We start from the raw sequence: 11,679 nt of genomic DNA on the forward strand, positions 1-11,679 counted from the left end.
TGTAATGTCCCCAACAAATGTTTGTATCTCATTTGCTCACATACTTACAGTGTCAGAGAGCTTACTACTGCCCCATGTGTACTGAAACTATAACTGGGAGATTGGAGCTCAATGTAAAGAAAAACCTTCTCTCTCCCTATAATATCTACTCATGGGTCCTGGATATGTTCCTTGGGCCACACAGACCTCATCTGCTTTCTCTGCCTTGTGAAAGCCCTGAAGAGGTCTAAAGATAGCCTTTCCTTTCTGGGAGGTACCACTTTGTGTTTCTTTGGAGAATGTGGGGCTTAAAACTGAACCCAGTTTCATGAGGAATGGTATCACCTAGATAGAACAGGGTAGAACTATCATCAACCTAGCTAAGTGATGTATTTCTACTGTTGAATCTTCAACCATTGACCTGAACTAAAGTGGTTTTTGTTTTGTTTTGTTTTGTTTTGTTTTGTTGGAGACATAAGGAGAGCAGGAGAATAATGAGATTGCTCCACAGATTTTTAAGTTGCTCTGCTCCTTCCCTAGGTCTCTTGGGCTTCAGCAACCTTGCCCAGTCATTCTTTCTGGAATCTCCTGCCTTTTTTCCTATACACAACAGTATCAGGGGCCTGGGATGTGGTATCCACAACAGCCATTACTCTATGAATGGGGACATCCTATCCCATTCCACCAAAAGATTGATTCTTTACCATTTTCCCAAGACTGACCTGCAGCATTTCTTGCTTCCTTATTATATCTAGCCCAGAGAGCAATATTCTTTGCCATGGAACTACCAGACATGTACCTAGCTTAGCTTAATTATAGAGAAAAAAGGAGGGTATGCCAATGAATGGGGTAGAGTTTTACTGTTTGGATGTTTGTCAGGTGGACCTTGAGGAGAGACCTCTCAGGATAATACAGATACTGATATTTCTACCTAGCACTTCAGGGACAAAATCAAGCCCTTCCCCCTTTAACTCCTTCACACTGCCCCCTCTATAACACACACACACACACACACACACACACACACACACACCTTTACACACATCTTGGGGGATGCCTGACACCTTGATTCCCCACTCATCTCCTAGACTTTTGTGGTTGGGACAGCTCTGGAGCTAGCCCATTTGCCAGGGTCTTCCTCCCCACATATAGGTCATTTACCCCTCTTTAGTGAAGATTGAACTCAATATTTTTTTATCTTTTAAATGATATTTCCTAAAGTTCCTTTTATTTTTATTTATCTTCCTACTTTTGCCTCTTTTGTCACTTCCTGGTACCTGGTCTTCTAAAGCCCAAGGCTAAATCTCTAGATCCCAATGACCAAACTCACTTCAGAGCTTTGATATTTGAAGTGACAGTGAAGCTATTGAGGTCTACAGTGGGGGCACTGTGGACAGAAGGTTCTCACTGAGGCCTGATTTTAGGGGAGCTCAAGGGCTATTGGTGCTTTCTTGGTTTAGAGTAGAACAAAATTGGTTTCTGACCCCTCACCACCAGTTTCACATGCTTCTCATAATAAAGTGGAACTTCAGTCTCCAAGGCTGATGACAGAGGACATAAGAGAAACTCAGTGTAGAGATCGGATCATTGCAGAATGCTTTTAAGTCCCTCTTAGGTCTATAATGGGTCACTTGAGCTGATGCCCACTCCCTCACAGTGGATCAGATTTGAAGAAAAACAGTTCTCAGATGAGTGGAGCAACTATCTTCTTGCTCTGGGAACAGTATATATAGTCCAGAATGTTGGGTGTAACTTAATGTATAAAAACTCAGGATAGAGATAGGGCAGAGTTATCCTAGGGTGGAAGTGTTGAAATTTACTACATATACAGGTGCTACACTTTACAGTTTGCAGTATGTGTTACAACCATTATCTCACAGGATATTTTTTTAAAGATTTTATTTATTGTTTTGACAGAGAGAGAACACAAGCAGGGGGAGCAGCAGACTTCCCGCTGAGCAGGGAAGCTGATGCAGGGCTTGATCCCAGGACACTGGGATCTTGACCTGAGCTGAAGGCAGCCACTTAACTGACTGAGCAACACAGCCACCCCTCATTGGACCTTTATAGAAGCCCTGAGATGGGCAAGGCAAGGATTACTATCCCCAGTTTGCAGATAAGAAAACTGAGGCCCAAAGATGGAAAATGACTAACCTTAAGTCACTTGGTAATGTAGGGGTAAATAACAAGCCCTCTCCAATATCTTAAAATTTTAATTTTCTGAAAGACAGTGTTATGGAATAAGGAGATACTGATTTTCTGGCATATCTGTTCCAGAAAACAACAATCTTTGGCAGGAGAAAGGGTGGAGATACAAATAAGGCTCTTATGCGAATGAGGTAATGTTCTTGCCAAACCTATTCTCACCCCTTCCCTACAACTCCACATCTACCCTGCAGCCACCCTTGTACATTTTCTGCCAGGTCTGACCCTAGTGTAAATCTAAGAGATTTCCCTTTTAGTACTGTCCCTCAAGAGGTCAAAAAGTGAGAAGGGCTGCAAGGTCAGACAAGACACTTTCTACCTGTCTTATTTTATTTTGCCTCTTGAATATGAAAAGATTGGCTAAAGGCTGGAGGTAGTAAGAACATCCATTCTATTGCCCCCTCCCCACATTCCACTGTCCAGTTTAAGAGTCTCTGATCTTAGCTTGAACAAATATTTGAGACTTTTCTTTATTCAGAGGTGGGAGGAGTACAATTATTTCATCTTTAAAAGCCTCCTCCAGGTAGATTGCAGATATTGGAGTAAATATGTCAACTATAACTTCATTACTTTATAGTCTATAAAGGTTTATTTTTAAAAAGGTTTATTCACACATTATGCCCATTTTAAAGGAGGAAATCGAGGCCTAGAAAGACTAATAAATTATCCAAAGCAATGCATATTTGGGAAATACAACCTGCCCCACATACCCACTCCCACTCCCAGACCCAAGTATTGATCCCATAGCTTAGTGTTTAGTCCAGGGAAGAACAAGTAGAGCAGAAACTGCTCTTGGCTATGAAAGGACAGGGAAGGGCACTAGTTCTTTCTCTCCATTAGATACTGCCTAAATAACCCCAAAGGATCACTAAGGAACTTAGGGAAGAGACTTAGGAGATGGATTAAGGCAGCTCATCCCTACTACCAGGAAAAACATCTGACCTAATATTCTGTAAATTGTTGCTGAGTTAACAGTGATCTTCCATCGAAAAATAGCACATGACTTCATCTGCATCCAAGATATAGAGGTCTTTCCTTTTTTTTTTCCTTTCCTTTCCTTTACATTCCTTTCCTTTCTTTTCCTTTCCTTTCCTTTCCTTTCCTTTCCTTTCCTTTCCTTTCCTTTTTTTTCTTTTCTCTCTGTAGTTCTTACCTCCTATGGCCTATAAAGTTTCCTCTGCTTTCCTCTTCTGCTAGGTTTCTCCAGAATCATTGCACTCCCTGGGTCAGCTGGAAGCTCTTAAGACATGTTTGAAGAGCCATGTTTCTGCATTGCAGCATAGAGCAAAGAAAGTGATTTCCCAGTGGATCGATTATCTGGGTCTCACTCTTTATTTGAGGTGGTATAACTCTCCAACTCCAGCAGGGAATAAGGCTAGGTCTTGCTGTCTTTCAAACTTACAGAAAATTCTGAGCCAAGTTGACCTTCCTTCTGGGGCCTGACTTTCCTTTTTTTTTTTTTTTTTTTTTTTTTTTTTTAGTTATCAATTTTTTAAATATTTTATTTTTATTTATATGAGAGAGAGAGAAAAGGTGCACAAGCAGAGGGAATATCAGGCAGAGGGAGAGGGAGAAGCAGACTCCCTGCTGAGTAGGGAGCCCCATGTGCGGGGTCGTGATCCCAGGACCCTGTGATTGTGATCTGAATGGAAGGCAGATGCTTAACTTACTGAGCCACTGAGGCACCCCTGGGGTCTGATTTTCCCAAACTATCTCCCAGAAAGATACTCCAATTAACTTGGGGGCAGCTGAGTGGGAGAGGAAAAGGAGCCCCATTGTGTTTTTGCTTTAGGTCCTACTTATACATCCCATGACCAGAGAGGAATAAGCTCTTTGGAGACTGTATTCTTCTTTATTGTCTGGTTATTTTTCTGAATCCTGTAAAGCCAATTCCCATTCCATAAGTACTTGGTGGTTAATGAATTGAGTTAGGCACCATGAGCACTTCATCACCAGGTTTTAACCCTGGAAAAGGACTGTTCTCTACAGAAAGACCTCTGATTTCAGGATTTTATGCATCTTTGGGGATATTTTATCTATAATCACTGATTAAGGGCTCCTGGGGCAACTCATTGATGAGAGTGCTAAAAGCACCTGAGAAAAAGTAAAATGGCCCATTCTGCTGGACTGGGAACTAGAAGCAATTGATTTACAAGGCTATACCACACAGTCTGACATCACACAGGTATTAGCAAATATGTATGAGCCAAGGCTTTCAGCCATGGCATTTAGATTCTCTGTTCTTTTATTTCTGGGATGGTTTTTTTCTCACTGGCTTTAATTAGTCTTGTCTACACCTTCTGGTAGAGTAAGAACTAGTACCCAAACAGAAGATGATTCAGTTTGAGCAGGCCTTAGGTGTGTTCAAAGGTCACCATGCACCTGACAGTGGCTCAAGTCCAACACTACTGTTCTATGGGAAATGTGGTGATTATAACACAGCAATAATAATAATAATACAATCATAAAAATGACACAGCCTTCTTCATTATGCCTGCTCTAGACTTTAGAATTTATGAAGCACATTTACACCCATTTCATCCTCTTAAGACCCTGAATTGGGTGTTATTTTATCCCTTTTTAAAGAAGAGGAAGCCATCTCAGATTAGATACATGGTTTGTTAGGCCAGAGGTCAGTCGCCCAAGTCTTCTAATCCCCAGAGCAAGGCTTTCTCCTCTGCTTCAAGTCCTCCCCCTAACAACTGCTTTAGGACAGTACATAGTACAAGTACCATAGTGGAAACAGGCCAACATTGCAGAAAACAAAACAAAACAAACAACATGCAGGTATCAAAATCTTCCATTGGTGTGTCTATAAACACAGTAACTACAAAGCTCAATGTAGGCCCCACCCAAGACAACAAACTTCCTGGCTGGAATACCTAGCCTAGAATAGCTTCTTGGCACTGAGATTTTTCTGTAGCAATTCAGATACTAGCCTTGGTTGCCAAGGCTACCTCAGTGCACAGGTGTGCCAGCCAAGAGCAAAGTCCTCATGATATGAACATTGTGTGACCATCCCAAGCCATACCAAGAATCACCTTGGTTCTAATTTCCTTTTCCAAAGTTCAAAAATTGGAGTTGGCAATGAAAATAGGAAAATGAAGTTTTACTTTGCTTTTTAAGGTATCTTATGTAGAGGTGAGGTGAAACATACTTTTTTTCTTTGTAATTGCTCTTTGCCCATGACAAATATCACACTCAGCTGTTTGCTTTTAGAGAGTGCTTTTAAAGATTTTCTTTTCATTGCTTTTAAGTATGGACACCTTTCTTTTAACACCTTGCTTTTATGTATTTTTGTTTTACTGGAGAGTTATTGGTCAGTGGAAGCACAAAGGGCACTTAATAAAAACATTTTCAACATGCCTCAAGCCCACATAATAGTTGAGTTGTCTCTATTTGAACTAGTAAAGTAACTTCTTTTTTGTTTGTAAGGGAAGGTAGTTGTTTACAAGGAATGAGTTTGCTTTTTGGTTTAATATTTTCCTCTCTGTATAACTGGATTTGGATTTTGACAGGGAATAATCTAGGAGAGCAACTTTCTCCTCCAAGGTTCTCAGACCAACGTTAAGTAACAGTGTCAATATTGTGGCCCTACTATACCGGGAAGATAATCTCTCATGCCTCTAACTCCTAGCCCACCTTACTATCAAGGTGTTTGGTGTTTTACACTGGATGTAGGTTAATTTTAATTACTTTTCCATCATAAATTGGTTATTTATAGAAATTTTGTTAAATCTTGAGCCATATACATGTGTGGCTACTGGCAGATGCCAGAGTTCTGTTTTGTTTTTGATGCTCTGGAAATATGTCTTATTAACCAGTAAACAGAAATACTTCCAAACACATTCCCCCCCCAACTTAAAAAAAAAAAACACAAGATACTTCCTTTGGCTGGTGTATCTTTGCTCAGTGAGTAGAGCAGGGAAATAAGAATTTTTTTTTTTCTACTGTGGATATACCATCAGGGGTAGTGGAATCCACTGGCCTGTCTCTCAGGAGATCTGGTTTATAGTCGAAGGTCTCCTTCTATCTTTTTAAACTGTTTATAACATTTATCTTCTCATCTGTGCTACAAATCTATTAGAAATTTTTGTGTTCTGGGGCACCTGGGTGGCTCAGTGGGTTAAAGCCTCTGCCCTTCAGCTCAAGTCATGATCCCAGAGTCCTGGGATCAAGCCCCGCATCAGGCTTTCTGCTCAGCGGGAAGCCTGCTTCCTCCTCTCTCTCTCTCTGTCTGCCTCTCTGCCTACCTGTGATTTCTGTCTGTCAAATCAATAAATAAAATCTTAAAAAAAAAGAAATTTTTGTGTTCTAAACTAATACTTCTTAAACAGGGTTCCATGACCCTAGGAGACATGTGCACATGTTTTCTGAGGTCTGCAAAATTTCTAGGATTGTGTGTTTGTGTGTGCTTTAATTTTGATAATAAAATTTTTAAAACCAAAGCATATTCTAACTAGACTTTCTGAAAATATTTACACAAATATTTATAGAAGCATTAGTTATAACACCTATAAAGTAGAAACAACCCAAAGTCTATCAATTGGTGTATGGATAAACAAATTGTCATATATACGTATTGTGGAATACTATTCAGTCATAAAAAGGATTGAACTGACACACAGTATGTCATAGATGAACCTCAAAGTATGCTAAGTAAAAAAGCCAGATAAATAGAACACATATTGTATGATTCAATTTCTTTAAAATGTCCTTAAAAGCAGCTAATAGAAAAAGAAGGTACATTAGTGGTTGCCTGGGGCTGGGAGTGAGAAAAAATCTTGAATATAAATTGGGAAAAGGGATCTTATTTGGAGATGGAAATGTTCTAAAATCAAGTTATGATATGGCTGCAACACTCAGTAAAGTTCATAGAAATCACTGAAATGTACAAAGTGAATGAATTTTATAATATGTAAAATATACCTCAATAAAGTTGTTTTTAAAAATATTCTATGATCACTGATCTGTGAGTAGGCTGTTGTTTGCCAGTGTGATTACTTTCTAAATACCTGCATTGCCAGAAATCATCTCAATCTCAATCTTTCTCTCTCTCTTCTTCCCTCCTTCCCCACCCCAGCACACACACACTCACACACACACAGGCATACACACCACCCAGTTACCCAATTCAGAACAAAAGAAAGAGAGAGAACCTGAGTCCTATTCAGTTCTTTTAATTTTGAGCTCTTACACATTACCTCTCATATGCTTTCTCACTTTCATATGTTGTCTCATTCAATCCTCATGATGTTCCTGGGTGGCTGGTGTTCTTTACAACCTTATTTTACAAAAGAAAGTCAAACAAATTTCAGGCTTTTTCTATTGCTGTATCAGAAAGTGCCATGCTGGAATTCTAGCCCAAATCTGTCTGACTCTGAGGCACAAGCATTTCCCACTATCCACAGCTGCCTCCCTAAGACAGACCCCAGAAAAGAGACTTGCTTTTACCCCCACTGAATTTCTCACAGTTCCCAGATTAGAAAGCTACATCAAATGGGGGGGAGGGGTGGGAATCTGAGAAGGAGATGGACCATGAAAGACTATGGACTCTGAGAAACAAACTGAGGGTTTTAGAGGGGAGGGAAGTGGGAGGATGGGTTGGCCCAGTGACAGATATTAAGGAGAACATGTATTGCATGGAGTACTGGGTGTTATATGCAAACAATGAATCTTGGAACACTACATCAAAAAATAATGTACTGTATGGTGACTAACGTAACATAATAAAAATATAAATAAATAAATAAGAAAAAAGCTAAAAAAAAAGAAAAAAGATTCTTCTTAGGAATTTCTAAGTATAACACAATAGTCTCAAAATACTATCAGCTCACGATAATTGTTTCCTTATTATCAGAATGACCACACTGATTATGCTGTTTTATTGGGCACAATGCTGTCATTGACAGAGCATCCTGGAAATCTGAGTTCTTATTTCACCTCCATCATTCCTTAGATGGATTAAGATCCTTCCACCTTTCCTTGGCCTCAGTTTTGGTGCACAAAGGAGATTAGACTCAATGATCTCTAATATCCTTCCAACACTGACAATGTGCAATGAACATGCAAGACCTAGCTTTGCTGTAGACTCACTCTTGGTGGCAGGAGTTCTCAAAGGAGAGGAAGGATAAAGAATATCACAGGAAATGGTTACTAGAAAACAACTGAGTGAATGACAGGGCTTGATTTTTTTTTTTTTTAACTTATGGACCTTATTGATGCTTTCCATTCTCTTTAGGAATCAGCTGTTTTTAATCCCCTGACATTTTAACCACATTTTTATTAAAATTCACCTCTACAGATTATCTTCAGATCTTCCAGCTGCTTCTGAGAAAGAAAGTTTGTCATAAGTAGGAAGAACAAAGAGACATAGATCATGGTGCATTTTCCTACTCATTCATGTGTTATCTGTAAAATCATATATCTCATTTTTTTTAGTTTTTATTTAAATTCTGGTCAGTTAACATACACTGTAATATTAGTTTCAGTTGTACAACTTAGTTATTTAACACTTATATACAACACCTTGTGCTCATCACAACAAATGCACTCCTTAATCCCCATCACCTATTCAACACATCCTCCCATCCACTTTCCTTCTGGTAACCATCAGTTTGTTCTCCAGAGTAAGGAATTTATTTCTTGGTTTCCCTCTCTCTTTTTTTCCCTATGATCATTTGTTTTGTTTCTTCATTTCCACATATGTGTGAAATCATATACTATTTCTCTTTCTCTGACTGACTTATTTTGCTTACCCTCTAGCTCCATCCATGTCACTGCAAATGACAAGAATTCATTCTTTTTTATGGCTGAGTAATATATCATTGTGTGTATGTGTGTGTTTGTGTGTGTGTATCACATCTTGCTTACCCATTCATCAGTCAGTAGACATTTGGGGAGAAGTTAAGATGGTGGAGGACTAGGGAAACCATAAGTTTGCTCATCCTTCAAATATAGCTAGTTATCAAGTCATTCTGAATACCTGATAAATCAATCAGAGGTCTGAAAGAACAAAAACCTCAAGTCTACAAGTAGGAAAATGACCAGCTTTTGGAAGGTAGGAGGTGTGGAGACTTGAATCCAGGCCAGTGCAGTTGTGAATACAATGACAGGGAGGGAGTATGCTTACAGAGGTTATCAAAGGAGAGAGTACAAAACCGGAACTTGTAAGCAGTGGAGTACAAAACCAGAACTTTTAGAAAACTATGGAATGCACCTGGCATAAAGGCAGTGCAGTGGTCAGGTGGGCAGAATCCCTGGTGGAACACCATGGTCTGAGGATCCCCTAGGTTGCAAGAAGAACAGGTGGTGCCTAAGTGCTGCACTGCTTCCAGGCATAGGAGCCGGGAAGCCAGCTGAGAAATGCAAGTCTAGTTACAAGCTTTCTACTCTATATTGTCATAAGCTGTGAATCACTGTGTGGTTTTTTGACCACTTTCCTAGAATGGCTCCGGCAAACAGCAGAAATATGGAGAGACACCCCTCCCCCACCGAGAGGAACACCAAGAGTCCCTGACATGGGAATCCCTAAAATTTGGACTTACAAAACTTAGTTGCATGCCTGAGATAAAAACCTCAGACAAAGGCAGGGAGAACACAGGGATCTGACAGAAACCAGCTAGATTAGAATGATTGATTGTTCTTCTTTAAGGGCTCATGGAAGATTGGGGGGGAATGAATTTTCAACTCCAAGGCTAGAGAGTGGGGCACCACCATATTCATCCCACCCATCAGTTCTGAGAGCCTTCAGGGAACAAAAAAATGCCATTTAGTGGAGTCTGGAGCCTCCACTTACACCAAGCCCTGCCTCTCTGCCCCCTGCAGGTGCATTTCCACTACAGCAAGGCCACATGAGAATCAGTGCAACTGGCCCCTCCACAGAAGACCAGCATAAACAACTCACTAACACAAAGTTTACTAGTCATAGAGGGCTGCAAAACATCAGTTCTAGGGGAAAATAGATCTAATCTCATTTGTACTTTAATTCTTCATTTTTTTCATTATTTTCTTATTTTTCAATTCTTTAGTTTTTATAAATTTATTTTTTATATATTACTTTCTATCTATGTTTGTTTACTTACACTGTATTTTATGAATTTCATGTACTGTATTTATATATATATATATATATATATATATATTATACTTTCATTATATATATGACTAGTTTCTTTTAACAAGCAGACCAAAACACACTCATGATCTAGTTTGGTTGCTGTAATTGTTGTTGTTGTTGTTCTAGATTTTTTCTTGTTCTTTCTTTTCTTTTCTGGACAAAATGATGAGATGGAGAAATACATGCCAAAAGAAAGAACAGGAAATAGTATTTATAACCAGGGATTTAATTAATACAGGTATAAGTAAGATGTCTGAACTAGGCTTTAAAACAATGATTATAAAGATAATACCTGGGCATGAAAAAGTCATAGAAGTTACAGGATTTTAAACTATTTCAAACTAGATTTTTTTTTTCTGATTCAATAATTTATTTATTTATTTATTTATTTATTTATTTATTTATTTTAAGTTTTATTTGAATTTTAATTAGTTGACTAACAGTATAATATTAGTTCCTGGCATATAATAGTGATTCAACACTTCTGTACAACATCCCGGGCTCATCACCCATGCCCTCCTTATGAGCAGATCAATGAATTAAAGGTACTAGATTCCTTCTAAGAAAGTCACAACAATTAGGGATAGGCATAAATCCCCTGCTTCTCAAATGTGAACATACATGAAAATCTCCTGGGAATCTTGTTGAAATGCAGATTCTGACTTCGTGGGGCTGGGGCCTGAGATTCTGCATTTCTTCCTTTTTTTTTTTTTAATTTCTTTTTAGTGTAACAGAATTCATTGTTTTTGCACCACACCAGTGCTCCATGCAATACATGCCCTCCATAATACCCACCACCTGGCGCCCCCAACCTCCTACCCCCCACCCCTTCAAAACCCTCAGATTGTTTTTCAGAGTCCATAGTCTCTCATGTTTCGCCTCCCCTTCCAATTTCCCTCAACTCCCTTCTCCTCTCCATCTCCCTTTGTCCTCCATGTTATTTGTCATGCTTCACAAATAAATGAAACCATATGATAATTGACTCTCTCTGCTTGACTATTTTCACTCAGCATAATCTCTTCCAGTCCCATCCATGTTGCTACAAAAGTCGGGTATTCATCCTTTCTGATGGAGGCATAATACTCCATAGTGTATATGGACCACATCTTCCTTATCCATTCGCCTGTTGAAGGGCATCTTGGTTCTTTCCACAGATTGGTGACAAGTGGCCATTGCTGCTCTAAACATTGGGGTAGAGATGGCCCTTCTTTTCACTACATCTGTATCTTTGGGGTAAATACCCAGTAGTGCAATTGCAGGGTCATAGGGAAGCTCTATTTTTAATTTCTTGAGGAATCTCCACATTGTTCTCCAAAGTGGCTGCACCAACTTGCATTTTAAAATAAAGACTGTGGAGGAGTCAAGATGGCAGAGAA

The sequence above is a fragment of the Lontra canadensis genome, unplaced genomic scaffold, assembly GCF_010015895.1.
Source record: "Lontra canadensis isolate GAN:19392208 unplaced genomic scaffold, GSC_riverotter_1.0 scaffold183, whole genome shotgun sequence".
Lineage (NCBI taxonomy): Eukaryota > Metazoa > Chordata > Mammalia > Carnivora > Mustelidae > Lontra > Lontra canadensis.